At 46.5% G+C, this 15,173-nt stretch overlaps 1 protein-coding gene across 4 annotated transcripts in view; it reads right to left on the reverse strand.

The window, feature by feature from the left end:
- The window catches only part of LRP8 (LDL receptor related protein 8), a 266,690-nt gene that overhangs the window by 56,638 nt on the left and 194,879 nt on the right, over positions 1–15,173 (reverse strand). The window lies entirely within an intron of this gene.

A 15,173-nucleotide genomic window follows, 5' to 3' on the forward strand; every position in this document is an offset into this window, starting at 1 on the left:
GTCGGATCCACGACCAGATTTTTGTTGCACACTGTTGCTGTAGGCCAGATTTTGTGCCAGTGGCTCTCAGCCTTCAGGCTGTTCGATGAAAGTTGGAACGCATGCAACCAGAAAGATTTCCTTGACTTAAGCCTGCATCTTGGTGGGTGGGCGATATCTTCATACAACAGGAGTCCACGGTCAGCCATGATCTTTTCGTACTTTCAAAGTACGGCTGAATCCCTTCTCACTATGGAGGGAACAATATTTGATAACATCAGCAGCCACAGAAGCACCTTGGATTTTTGAGCAGCACTTACTACTTGCATGGCAGTGTTCACCTATGTGTCAACGTGACAGGGGTGAGGGCTTTGGCACCAGACGGGAGCACAGTATTCAGCTGTAACGAGTAGCAAGGCCTGGGTCTATCTATGGAGGGTAGGAGCACCACTTCCTCGGGATGTTCCAGCGAGCTTGGCAAAGAAGATGACAACCTGCTCACAATCTTCCCCGCTAAGTGCGAAAGCACAACAAGCATCATCATCACTGTGGCAGCTGAACTTCAATCTTGGAACTTGCAATCACAAAAGCAACGACAATGCAAACAACTTCAACCACTAAGCGAGGCAGAAAACGGGGGCAAAAGGAGTGGAAAGTATTCTCTGGCTCCTTCGGTCTGGAGGAAGAACACATGTAATCACAACTGGTATTGCAACGCAATGCGATCACAGACCTGCAGGAGGGTTAGGTCCCAGCCACAGTTTAATTGTGGGTGCTACTGTAGTCGTCTGTCCACAGCTGATGAACAAATAGCTCCAGGGAACAGAAGGAACCGGGAAAGTAGGGACAGGAAAACACTCTTTATGGAGGGAGGTTAATCATCTCATTGACAGAGTAATTAGAGACATTAACAAAAAAGGAAATCACCGTGTGGGCTTGGGAGGGGATGCAGGAATGGGAGTTTTCACAGTTCATCAACTCTCTGCGCTAAGTCAGACTCCAGGGATTGCTGTGACCAAGAGATCTGAGCAGACACGCTGAGCACTCAGTGCCAGTTGAGACAGACGGGAGGGGCATGTGTACGTGTACAAAATGAGACTGCTGGAGAAATACCCACCAGTAATTTTACTAGCCCCTGCTTGGATGCACCAGGTCAATTATTGCAAAATAACAACACTAGCCATAAAATGGTCTTCTAGCAGCACCCACAAACCACATGCAGATTAGGTGTGCAGGGCTGTCCTTGCATCTGGCTTACAGCATTGAGGATGTTCGGACTTATGTGACCAAAATGTTTAGTTTCTTTGCACTCCATCCCGGAGGGGGAAAGGGTCAATGCAGTACGTGACAACGGCTGCTCTTAAGGCTGGATATAGTTTGTGCTGATGCAAGCTACAGGGAGCTCTGCCTTTTCAGAAATAGGCCATTAAACAACTTGGTTAAAATGTCAGACACATCAAGACCAATTTATCACAATGAACTGCAAATGCCAAGGATGGACAACAATGCTTTATTTATAAGGAGACAAGAGCAAAGGAGACAAGAAGGTTCCATTGACTCTCTATAGCCAGTGGCACATTCCTCTTTTTTCTTTACACAAGGCTACAAAGTCTTTCACAGAACCATAGAGCCTAACTGGCACCCCACTGTTTGCTTCCTCTTGTGCTACTGCTGAGCTTTTCAGGCTCCGGACATCATGTAAATTCAAGAAAGCCCAAGAAAACAGAAATGATTTACGTTTAGGAGGCCACTTGTCAGGTTCTCACCATACAGGTATTCTCTGAGCATGCACAAAATATAATTAAGCAACTTCTGCTGGTGGGAAACCCACCAGACTTTTCATCGGCAGGCTGCCCGCCTGTGAGAAAAGCGCCCTTTGTGGAAATGCATCATCTTAATGATGAGGCAGGTTTTCCGGTGTCTCAGTTTTAAGAATCCCAAGACTTTATTTGTCTTATTTTTTCCAGCTAAGTCCAATTAGCAGAGGAGAGAAAGCCGTGCAGGCTGGGTTTCATAATTACGACTTCTGCTGTGCCCAATAAATTTCTCCTCCACGTTTTCCAATACAGCTTTTTGTTATGCACCTTAAAACCCCAAGTAACAGAACCCCCATCAATAGCATGTGCTTCTTTAGTGAACCAGGCACTGTCTTTGCTTTTTCCTTCCTAACTCAGTGATTCCTAGACCACTGATGTATTAAGGCCAAGACAGCCCCCCACATCCTCTGAACAAGGGATACCCCCTTTGAATTCAGCGAGGACAGGATCATTCCCTCTGTGCTTCTACTTAAGATAAGCAAGACTGCAAAACCGTGTCAGAAGCTTGCAGTCAGCAAAAACATTAATATTGCTAAGTGAAACAGGTCAGGAATATGTTCCCGATTCCTGAAGATTTATGATTTCCCAGGAGAGCTGGAGGCAAGCCCATTCACTTGCTTGCTTTGCGGCGTGGCTTTTGACAAGCCACGCATGTCTTCGCTCCAGTGGTTCTCTTCCGTCAAATTCTCTGACATCCCTGTGCTATATATGCAGTACACGGTAGTCCAATTTATGATCCTTCCCCCCCACTGAATAAAAAAGGCAAAAAGCAACAGACACATCTCCTACAATTAGCAGCAAATGCCTATTATTACTTCTTTTAATCTGTTACCATTAGCCACAGGGAACTGAATTTACTGGCCCCAGTATAGTGACGCTAGCAGCGAATTTGGCCTGGTGACTTCTTTTGACGTAATAGAGGGTGTGCCAATGACTACAGAGGAACTCCCATAAAGTCGCACTTTATTTGAGATTCGTATACGACTATGCCCAAAAGCCCAAAAATCACATTCTTGAGAGTTTCAAAAAGAAAGACTACTGCATTTATACAGCAACACAAGCTTACCTTCCACAGCAAATTCCTCCTCTTACCATACCAAGATACATGACATGTCCTAGCCACACACATTGTATGTTGCATCTCCCACTGCACACGCTGGAAGTGTACCTCTAACAGCAGAGTTTGGCTAAGACACTGTATCTCTAAGGGGCACGCACTCAGGATTGTGGATAAAATAAAAGAGCCTTTCCTTCTAAGTTCCTGGTACAGATCCAGTCCAGGCTAACATGGGGAGTTGTGACTGGTGGCTTCACATAAAATGAGACTGCGGTTGTTGAAGCCCTGAAAAGAAACTATCAAACAACCAGCACTGGACCTTCAGTTGACAGCCGCAGGAGAGAACGTGGACGTGAATATCCCATCTTCCCACTCCTCATCAGTGTGGTCAGTGCACTCCGTGTTTGCACTACAGCTTCCCATCTGTACTCTCTGCAGGGGATACACAAGCACATATCTAATAGGGCTGTGCGAAATTTCACAGGGTGTTTTGTTTCAAAGCTGTTTTGATGCGTTTTGAGCTTGAAAGAGCAAAATCAAAACAAAACAAAAGCCATCGAAGCAGCTTCAAAATGAAACAAGGGCACTTGAAACGTTTCAAAAGTTTCAAAAAGTTTTGAGTTTCGAAGCCAGGCTTGGCTTCAGTGCCAGTCCCAGCCAGCAGCAGCAGCTTCCTGTCATCCTGCGCAGATCCTGGGGCTGCACCCCCTGGGACGATTCTGGCACAGCCCCCAGCCCTCCCGGGGGTGTGGACCCCTGGATCTGGGCGCTGGATGATAGCATGCTGCTGCTGCCAGCTGGGTGCAGGCTGTGCCCAGCGCCGTCCCAGGAGGCAGGAGCAGCCTCCTGTGATCCAGCAGGCAGACTGGGGGCCCCCCGCACACCAGGGAGGGCTGCCGACTCCTCCCAGAGGTGTGGGGGGCCCCCCCAATCTGCCTGCCGGATCACAGGAGGCTGCTCCTGCCTCCTGGGACGGGCGGCAGCACCAATCTTTCTTGCGCTGGGTGTAGGTTGTGCCCAGCACTGTGCCAGGAGGCAGGAACAGCCTCCTGTGATCCAGCAGGAAGACTGGGAGGCCCACCGCACCCCTGGGAGGAGTCTGGCACAGCTCCCACAGCCCTCCCAGGGGTGCGGGCCCCCATTCTGCCTGCCAGATCACAGGAGGCTGCTCCTGCCACCTGGGACCAGCGCTGGGCACAGCCCGCACCCACATCTGGGATGATCGGTGCTGCCGCTGGCCCTAGCCAGCAGCAGCAGTCTCCTGTCATCCGGCAGGCATATTGGGGGCCTGTCCGTACCCCCAGGAGGGCTGCGGGGGCTGTGCTGGACTCCTCCTGGGGGTGTGGGCCCCCGATCTGTCTGCCAGATGACAGTTTTGCTTGTAAGCACCTTGAGGTGCAGTTTCCCAGAAACCCCTGCACCTATCTCCTTGAAACATGGCAAGCTTCATGGCCTCAGAAGGGGCTACTGTTCCTGCAGGTTTCATCCAAATCAGGCTAGAAATGACAAAGTTACAGGCACTTTCGTGCTTCCCCATTATAGGCTATGGCCAAAATGTCGAAACAGCGAAAGAGTTTCGATGAAACGAAACAGAGCAGTGCTTTCGAAACGAAACAAAACAAAACGTGAAACGAAACACTACCCCATCGAAATGGAAATTGAAGCAGAACGGTGCTGTTTTACACAACCCTCATATCTAACACCAGCCTTTTTGGGATGCATGTGAAGGCAAACGAATTGAGACCCCTCTCCACCCCCCCCCCAAAGAGGGGCATTATTTTTACAGCTCAAGATAATTAACTCAAGGTCATTTCTTTTGTGACTTTAAACATAAATTTCTCTAAGTGACCCAAAGGCTAATTAAGAAAGATCAATAAGAAAATACACCTATAAAGGTCAAGAAACTGCAACATCATTTATGGGATGTTAGTGGATACGCCCGGTAAAATATCCCCCCCCAGCATGATTCGTTTGGTAGTGACTTCTTTTCAGAAGTTCCCAGGGGAATGAAAAAGGCTTTAGGTGGATTTAGTTTCACTGCAGGGAGTAGCATGGCCATTTCCCAGGGCACTCCTTGGTGTACATAACTAAGCGTTAAGAGTTCAGGGTTCCCACCTCGCTCCAAGCCCCACAGGGAGACGAGAGGATGGACATGTGCTTACTCCACAAAGAGCTCAACTTGACTAGAAAAGACAGCACATGCCTTGATCTTATGCAGACGATCACATTTATAGTTATCAACTCTGAGATCAGAGTAAACTAATCTCAAAATCCCAGGATTAAATCAGACAAAACCTGACTGCAGAATTATTCTAGTCTAGCTTCTACAGAAGGGGTTCATTTCATAATGAATTATGGACTTTACAAGCAATTTACTGGTGGGGCATGGTTCCTCAGGGTCTGGCCAAGAGCTTTAAACATTTATTATATGCACTGTATTTGAACACTAGGTCAAGAGACAAGGCAATGTCTGTAACGGGTTGAAAAGGCTCATGACGATATTTATTAGTCTATAATGTTTCAGTTGGGCACCTGAAGTCTTGGGAAAGAATTATTTTCCTCAAGGCACAAGTGGTCTGATGTATTCTCTTTCCCTCCCTCTGAAGCATCAGGTATTGGTGGCCAGAGCTGTACTCATGGTCACACAATGCCGGGCAGCAAGGAATCTTTCCCCAGGCCGGACCAGGAAGAACCTGGGAGATCCTCACCTTTCTCCGCCCCGCAGGACCTGGGCCTCACCTGCTAGAATCACCCTGGCAGCTCTCAGCCAACTCATTTCTTCAAACTGCAAGGGTTTGGGGCCATGTTGGCATCTTGGTTTCTCCTGTTCCCTGCCTGTGGCCCACGGCACACGATGCTTTGGTTTCTGGAGGGATGCAATGCTGTAGGCTCAGCACAGGACCCTCCAAGTGAAATGTAATGACGGCTCCCACTGTGACATCCGTTATACATTTTAACGCACCTTGGATTGCTAAGGGGCCGACCTCTGCTGAAAGCCTGCAATTTCTGGTCACTCTCCAGCCCTCCTGGGAGGAAGAGTGATTGGATGTGGGTTTTTAATGATCTCAGTAAAGGCAGGGAATTTCCAAGCTGCAACATGTGAGTGAGCAGATGGGAGATTAATTTCTAGGTACCATAATTATTGGTAGGTAACATATAGGAAGATCCTCAGGTTCAAGCCAGGATCCTCTCCCAAATGTGAGTCTGTTAGTTATTTCGGGGTTATGGGGCTTCCAGAAGACAAATTTTATTATGTCCCATCAAGTCTGTTTGGCAAAAATGTGAGAGGGGGCTCTCGGCCATTGCTCCTGAGCTCTGGAAGTCCCTCCGTTGGGAGGTATACCTGTCCTCAGAGCCCGACCCTGGACATCTTTCAGAACTGCTGAAAGTCCTTTCTATTTGGCTAAGCACTTAGAAACCAAAGCCAAGCTGGGCTGTTGTTTAATAGGTCTCTGCTGTATTTTGTTTTATTTATTCTAGTTGCCCATTTTAAGTTGTAAAAGCTGCCCTGAGCCGCTGCTGGGAAGGGTAGCATGTAACTCGCACCATCAAACAAACAAATAAATAAATAACCATGTGCAAAGCAAGGGCACACATCCTTTTATAATAAAAGATATATCCAGAGTGACTAATGGCTCCCAATCATTATCGCTGTTGCACACAGACATGGGATAATGATCCCATAAATTCCTTTGAGATGTGGCAGGGCTAAGCTAGCACTGACCCTTTGTGGTTAGCCATTCGCCACCTACCCCGTTATTCTGTCTGTTGAAAAAAGAGAGAGAAACAAAAAGTGTCCTTTGTTTCCATCCCCACCAAAAATTTGTGGATCCCCACACTTATTCCTTTGCAATAGGCTCAGAGAGTGTTGAGGGCACAACTCCTTCCATTAGGCTGTAAACAGATGGATAAAAAGACAGAGGGAAGTGGAGCTTATTATGCTCGTTTGCATGATATATTGTCTGTGGGCTGAATAAAGTGCTCGCCATGCATGGAGTATCACCAAGCAGGACTGCATGTAAAGCATGCAAGGCCAGTCTGAGACGTACTCCAGGAATATTTCTACCTTATCCGAGTAACATGACTGCATTAGCATAAGAAGCTATTCTGGGATTTATGAGCAGCTTGTCACCTAAGACTCCTCCAGAAACAACTTTCTGCCTTTTATGAGACCACAGCCATGTGGCTAGAAGGCATACTTGCTAAGATTGGTCTGGGGAAGAAATTAATGCAGCAGCCATGGGCTAGTGTCGGGTCTGATCGCTGGCAGGCAGATAAGACGTTGAACTCTGGGCCCATCTGCCAGCATCTCTCTTACGTGCCACCTCCAGTGCTTCACAAGTCCAGTTATCTTCCCTGGCTGATAACAGAGAGATATTACTGTTCAGAGGATGAAATTCTGAGCCAATGGGACTTTTACCACTGACTTCAATCAGACCAGGTTTTCACCCAGGGACTGGATTTGAGGGTTGGCTGAATACAACATTAGCCCAACCTGGCCCAACCATCTCAGCTCTGTGGGGACCTGGCATAAAAGAGCAGCAGGCGATTTCAGACTTCTGATAGGGAGATGGATGGTTGATGACTGAAGTTTCAGAATAAAACTTAACATCAAACAAAATATATCCTGGCTATGACATGAGACAAAGCAAGATGCAGGCTCCCCAGCGTACCAGTGACTCTGCGGTGACTACCCACGTGCATATTATTGCCTCATGACAAATGCGAGATAACTTACCCCTCGGGGAAGTGGGGGGTAAGCAACTTACATTCATCTGAGGATAAGTGTGTCTGGGGCAGCTGCTGCAGAACAGATGATGTGTGGAAATCCACACCCAAACTTACCCTGTGACAACTTATGTGCCATTGATACTTGTGATTTATGCCACTCTATCCCCCTTATCAATATCTTAGTTTGCACAGCTACAGATTATAGAGGGTACAGTTTGCACAGTGATTTTAATACTCAAATGACTATACAAATACTATGTGTTTATTATTATCATTATTTATATGACTAGCATTTTAAATTTAGGAGGGCTAAAACTGTTCCTTTTGACCGTGTAAATGAATATCTCAAACTCATTCCTATGAAGAGCTTCTTGCTCCTTACTAAACCAGAACAGAAGCAATTTCTGCTGTTACCTTTGGTGAGATGTACACTAGCGCAGACTTCACAAGGGGTGGTGCTATTTTAGAGACCTGGGCTAGGGCCAGAAGTTGTGCATAAACCAGTTTAAGTGATCAGAAACTGGTTTAAATCTGTAACAGGACATAAGTTCAGTGCACATAAATCAGTTTCAAAATGGCCAAAACTGGTTTAAGAGAACCCTGGTTGGATGTAGTATCAGACTTAACTGACTTGGCTCAAGCCCAGACCCCTTCCTGGCTTAGGCCCTTCTTCAGGCATATAGGGAGCAAAAGGAAGGTGCAGGGTAGCATTGGACTAGGGCAATTGGTGACAGAGAGGGGGGACAAAGCTGAGCTCTTCAATGATTTCTTTGCATCTGTATTCCTAGACACAGTCCAAGACAAATCTCCCAATTGGACCATAGACAGACACAGAAGGGACACCATCCCACCAGCTGGTAGTGCAGATAGCATTTGGGAGGACTGGATGTGTTCAAATCAGTGGGCCCAGATGAGCTCCACCCAAGGGTGCTGAAGAAATAGGCCAGTGTCATAGCAGAGCCGCTGGCACGGCTGTTCGAGCACTCGCAGTGCTCTGGTCAGGTCCCAGAGGACTGGAAAAGGGCCAGCGTGGTCCCTATTTTCAAGAAGGGGAGGAGGGAGGAACCAGGAAACTATGGGCCAGTTAGTCTCAACTCTATCCATGAGAAACACTGGAAAAAATCATTAAGGATCACATTTGTGGGAGCCCAGCAGGGGAAATGATGCTGAAAGGAAATAAGCAGGTACTGATTGCAGGTAGATCCTACCTGACTAACCTTGTTTCTTTTTATGGCCAGGTCACAAAACGCTTAGATGCAGGAGTCAAGGTAGATATCATCTACCTAGACTTTAAGAAGGCTTTCGATACAGTATCTCATTCTGTTCTCGTAAATAAACTGACTGGCTGTGATGTAGGTGATTACATGGTCAGGTGGGTGGCAAATTGGCTTAGGGGTCGCACCCAGAGAGCAGTGGTGGATGGGTCGATATCAGCCGGGAAAGATGTGGGCAGTGCAGTCCTGCAAGGCTCGGTCCTTGGACTGGTGCTATTCAATGTGTTCATCAGTGACTTGGACAAGGGCGTGGAGAGCACCCTGTCCAAGTTTGCAGATGACACCAAATTATGAAACAAAGTTAACACACCAGAGGGCAGGGAATGGATCCAGGCAGACCTGGACAGGTTGGAAAAATGGGCGGAACGAAATAGGATGCAGTTCAACAAAGACAAGTGCAAAATGCTGCACCTGGGCAAAAAGAACCACCAGCACACTTACAGGCAGGGGGACGACCTTCTCAGCAGCAGAAAGGGATCTCAGTGTCATAGTTGATCACAGTCGTCAATGTGATGAAGTGAGCAACAAAGCTAACCACACTTTATAATGTATTAGCAGATGCATGATGAACAGGTCCGGGGAGGTGATGCTTCCCCTCTATGTGGCACTGGTCAGGCCGCAGTTGCAGTACCGCATCCAGTTCTGGGCGCCGCACTTCGAGAGGGATGCAGAGAACCTTGAGAGGGCTCAGAGGAGGCCACTCGTATGGTCAGAGGCCTGCAGGCAAGGTCCTACCAGGAGAGACTGAGGGGCCTGGATCTCTTCAGCCTCAGCAAGAGAAGGCTGAGAGGTGATCTTGCAGCTGCCTATGAATTCATCAGGGGAGGGCAGCAAGGAATGGGAGATGCTCTATTTACTAGGGCACCCCCTGGAATAACCAGGAACAATGGCCACAAATTGACGGCGAGCAGGTAAGTTGGACATTAGAAACAACTTCCTCACAGTAAGGGTTGCCAGAATCTGGAATGGGCTCCCAAGGGAGGTGGTGCTCTCCCCTACCCTGGGGGTCTTCAAGAGGAGATTGGACGAGCACCTAGCTGGGGTCGTCTGACCCTAGCACTCTTTCTTGCCCAGGGCAGGGGGTCGGACTCGATGACCTACTGAGGTCCCTCCCAACCCTAACATCTATGAATCTATGAAAATTGGTTCAATCTAGGCAGGTTAGACTAACCTGCAAAGATTGAATCAATTCAGGCTCTGGCTTTTTGAATATCTGTCCCTAGCCCTGGAGTCAGGTCAAAGATAGGTAAAGTCTAGTGCTTAAAAGCAGGGAAAGAGGGATGAGGTCAGTGGGCTCCATTCCCAGCTCTGACAAAATCATAATGTGCCTCAGATCCAGTGGCCACCATGCTCCACTCTCCTATTCCGCTGGGGTAGTATCTGTGTTGTGGAGGAGTTAGAGTTAAATCTCATTAATGAATTCAAAGAGCTTGGCAATCCTTGGGCAAAAGGTGCAAGAGAAGCACACTTCTCCTGGGTGTCACACTCAGGTCTTAAAAACCTTAACTATCCACATCCTTTTAACAGGAATGCAGGATGCTTCACAGTCAGGACTCATCTTCCCAGGGAAATACTGCTGTCATTTCAGTCTTGCTTTGCTAGATGCTTTTCCTCTTATTCCATGAGATAAAACAGACCTCATATCTAGTTTTTACCACTCAGATTTCTATTAGCTTGGGAAAAACAAAACCTTGCAGCACTGATGAATAGAAAGCTGGATGCGTTAGACACGAGCTACTCAAATTCCTTGCATTTGAAAACTTGTCTAACTCCACCCCAACCACGCAGCTAGTCCAATAGAAGATATCACCCTAAGAAATTTTTGCCTTTTGCATTATTTCTAACTTCTTGTGCGCCTTGATGGTGAAGACATGCTGCACCCAGAGCCTGACAGAAGCAGAGGTGGGGATGTAAATGCCAACTGCCACAGGCAAAGAAAGGTAGAGCAAACTAAGGAATGAGAGAGCTGAAAGAAAGTAACTTGCTTTGCAGGTACCAAAACCAGGCATGCGAGCTGTGGATCCCGGGGGAGAGTACAGCCATTTAATAAAACTGACAGTTAATTGTGGTCAATAAGCAAATAAATCAGCCTGTTAATAAAAAACAGTCATATTTCTGAACACATTTCTAATTGGAAAATGATGGAGTGTGTGCTTGTGCAGGCGATGTATTATAGTCCATGGTCCGTTTCGCTAGAAAGAGGTCAGCAAAGCTGAAGTAACAAAGGCTTTGGTCAAAATGATCAGTAAGCGTCACATGGATGTTTCAGTTCCTCTAAACACACACACACGTTTCAGAGGCACTGTGGTAGGCAGTGATTTAGCACTGTGGACTGCACAAAGCTGCCACCCAGCTGCTGGCAGGGAACAGGATGGCCATGCCATCAATATGCCCTCTTCCTGCCCGCTGTACAGGAGAACGCTTCTCCATTCAGACTCCCCTTTCACTTCCAAATGAGCAGTGGGCAAACAAGGTCAGATGAACACAGACTGGTTCTATTCTTAGCCCAAATGCTGAGCTGAAGCCCAGAGTCCATCGTGTGGCTCAGCTCTTCCCTTTCCATGAATTCACTGAAACCTTCTCCTTTGCCTCTCACGACATCTCAGGTCTGCACAACTCCAGACTTCATAACCAGGGCGAGGCATGGGCTTTGCCAAGGTCAGCAGAGAGCAATGCATTTGGGGCAATTTGGGCCCAGGCAAGTGTTAGAGCATAAACAGGCCCAGTCAGGAGAGCTAGGGCCGCAGGACAGGCAGGAGCCTTTCAACCTGTAACAGGAAAACTGGGGGAGAAACCACCGTACTTACCCGAATCCAAGACAACTTGAATTCAAAACGACCCACAATAATTACATTCTTTGTGTGGAAAATTATAAATGTTTTATAATTTTTGATGTATAGAATACAGTAGAAGGTTGTCTTAATTTTGTTCCCCACACTGCTGTGACAGGGGCAAGGGCCCAGACCCCTGACACTTGCCCTCCCTGCCTACCACCTCTGTCCCTTGACCACCCCTCCATGCTTATGCCTGCCCCTCTATGTCCATGCCTATCTGCCCACCTGTTCCTGTACCTGCCCACCTATTTCTCATCTGCTGCAGCCCTTCTCTGGCTTTGGGGCAGGTGCTCAAATTCAAGACGAGGTTTTTTTCTCCCCATGCTGACTGCAGAAGAAAACCTCATCTTCTGTTCAAGTAAATAGAGTAGGCACAAAGGTCAAGGTGGCAAAGGCAGGGAAATGGAGGAAGTCAGGTAGCCCATCACTAGAACTGGGATCTTTGGTCTGATGTAAAAAACTGCTTGTATCCTAGGTCACCTCCATGTATGCTGATACTGCGATGCTGGTTGTGTGCACCCATCAGACAGTGCCAGCTCACACTCAAGCTCCTGCTAGCTGAACTACATCCTAAGGCCCCCCCTCCCCCGAGAGCTCCTGCCTCCTATCTCTGTAACAGGTACTTTTAGCAGAAACTTCAGAATGAGCAATTCTTTACGAACAGGCAGGTCGTCAAATACCTCTGAGCTTCTGTGCCTTATTGTACATCAAGCTCTCCAGATCGATGGTAATGTCGTACAAGCCCTCTCTTTATTCACAAGCTTTTGGTCTAAAAAAAAATTGTCACTTTATTTGTAGCAACCTCCTTTACTAGAGGTTTTAGAGGCAAACTGCTATAGATTATGTTGCATAGTAAATCAATCACATTCCCTCCACACTCATAGTTCCCTTGGTGTTTCAGAGGTCTGTAACTCAGAAGTTGATAGACACCATGATGGAATTTGCCCATATGCTTTTGGCCAAGAGTCACGTTAGGTTTCTATATTGTAAGAAAAACGTTTGACTGGTTTTGATTTATTGATGCACACAACTGGGACCTTCAGAATCTTCTTTTCATTCAACTCTAGAGCAATTGTATTGGGACTTTGAAAAGCTGAATCAAGCAAGGAAAAGATTCAAAAGGATTTAGCTGCTATCTTTGGCTGGCTATTTTCTTGTTCATCATGAGCCTTGTCTTTTATGACTCCTGGCAACGAGGCAAATCATTAGCCGACGTAGACAAGTGCACTGAGCACAGGGACAGGAGCTTCATGTTTTAATCTCAGCTCTGACACGGATTCTCTCTCGTTTAAACGCTGCTTCGGTTTCTCACCTGTAAAACTGGGATGAAACCAACTTCTTATATGTGTTGTGTGGATTATCATTTTAGCTAATGTTGGGGAAGCCATCAGGATTTGATGAAAGCTACATGTTGAACAATACTGAGCTGTCTCCTTAGAAAGCATGTACCATAAAGGCCCTGGCAGATATTATTAATTAATTGTGTCTTAAATTGTAATATGCCATACACTCAGCACATTTATGGCAAGATAAAATGGCAAAAAAGCCACAAAGATATTTCACATTTATTGCAGAACATCACTGTAGCTGGTTTGCATCACACTTTCATGTGTATATATCAGACCATGGCCTTCAGTGCTGGCCTACAAGGAGCTAAGCAGCTGATGGCCTCCCGGTGAACCAGAAAGTTCAAAACCACATGGGGCTACACCACCTAGCTTTCAATTTGCTGGCACATAGGGAGCTCATTAGCTCCCTGCTTGCTAGCACCTAAAATTGTGCAGTTCACCTGATGCAGGGCTGCACTGCATGGCTTTCAACTTGCCATTGGGCTCAGCAAGGCAAAAGGGTGCCACACATAGCACTGTGTCAGGAATCGGTCCCCAAGGCCTGGGTCCCCACATGCCAGCTGATGCATGATTGGGATCTGACCAGTTTGTCAGATCCCAATTGTGTAACTAAACTAAACTTGGCCAGGGGCCTAAAAACTTTATTTTAAACAGTTGACAGCATCTAAGCCTCACACTGTCTTGGACTCCAGAAGGAGGACCACAGCGATCTTGGAACTGCACAGTTAGAGAAGTAAAGCCCTAGATTTCTTCCTTTAATCAATTCAATCTCTACTACAAACTCCACCCTCAGGTGCCCCAGCCAGAGATCTCTTGTCCCTGTAGCAAGAGCACTTTTAGGACTCTCTCTTTTTACATACAATGTCACAGAGCATGGCCAGAAGAAGGAGACAGAACATGTTTTCTTTGGAAAGCAAATCCCACTAAAGCCATTAGAAAGACTCCCAATGGGTCCCTTTTACATAGGAGTGAAAGAGCTAGTGGTTACCACCAGCTTCCCAATCCCTATCTCCATGTTTGATTTACTAGACTTCTGGATTATACTCATGCTTCAACATGTTTCAGCTACGCTATGTAAGATCCAAAGGAGAACGCAAAAGGGAGGATTAATTAGTGTCTGGCACATTCATTTTAGCCTGTTTTCCTTTTGTTGGACAGTGTTTAGCCCCTTAACTGATTTTAGACTTTTAACACAGTCCAACCTGTCCTATAGACCCATCTGAAGAATTAAGGAAAAAAATCAGTTACCCGAGGTAGGTCCTGAACTAAAGATTGGATGAAGTTGTACTGGAAAATTTGGACATACTTTAAATTAATCAATTAAGACAGGATTGCTGCTATGAGGTAGCCCTTAATGTAGGATAAGTACATAGAAAATGTGGTTTTCAGGAAGCTGGAAAAGATCAAAGCCAGGATCACATGGAACATTGTCAGTCATCTAATTTGATAAATGAGGTTTGTGGGAAGAAAAAGAAAGCCTCATATAGAAGAAGTGAAGACGTTTCTAATGATACTCCTAATAACTGATCTGGTTACTGGAGCCACATAGTAAAACACATGATCTAGGAACTACTAAGATATAGGGCCAATTTCTGTTCCTAATTAGTCCTGTGAAGCTCCAATGACATGCATGGAAGAGGTCTGGAGGAGACTTTGGCCCATAAATGGAGATTCAAAATGATGCACATAAATTAGAACGTGATAAATACATAAACTGTGCTGTATAAATTTGCTCATGGCAGTTGCCGTCTCCAGCTCTCACCACTTTAACAGCCAACTGGTAAATTATCCTCTAGCCAGTGCCACCTAAAGATAAGACAGTTAATGACTGATTATGCTGTTAATCGCGTAACCTTGCATCGGTACAACAGCTCTGCTATTCACCAAGTACAGGGATTAAACAGCTTTGCTGCTTTCTAGCTCCTGTGTAATTAATAATACATCATTAGCTCCTTCTAAATATAAAATTCTAACGAGATGCTTTAAGAACCCAAGCTGTACCTTTCATGAAACCCCCTTTGATCATGAGAAAAGGAACGGGAGCTTGTTCAAACAGCACAGCTTGCCTTTAGCCAAGAACTCCTTCTCCTGCGAGTGTCCCAGGGAGCTGGGGTCCACACAGCAAGGCTGCC

Source organism: Crocodylus siamensis, chromosome 5 (genome assembly GCF_052110815.1).
Source record: "Crocodylus siamensis isolate JL-2025a chromosome 5, ASM5211081v1, whole genome shotgun sequence".
Lineage (NCBI taxonomy): Eukaryota > Metazoa > Chordata > Crocodylia > Crocodylidae > Crocodylus > Crocodylus siamensis.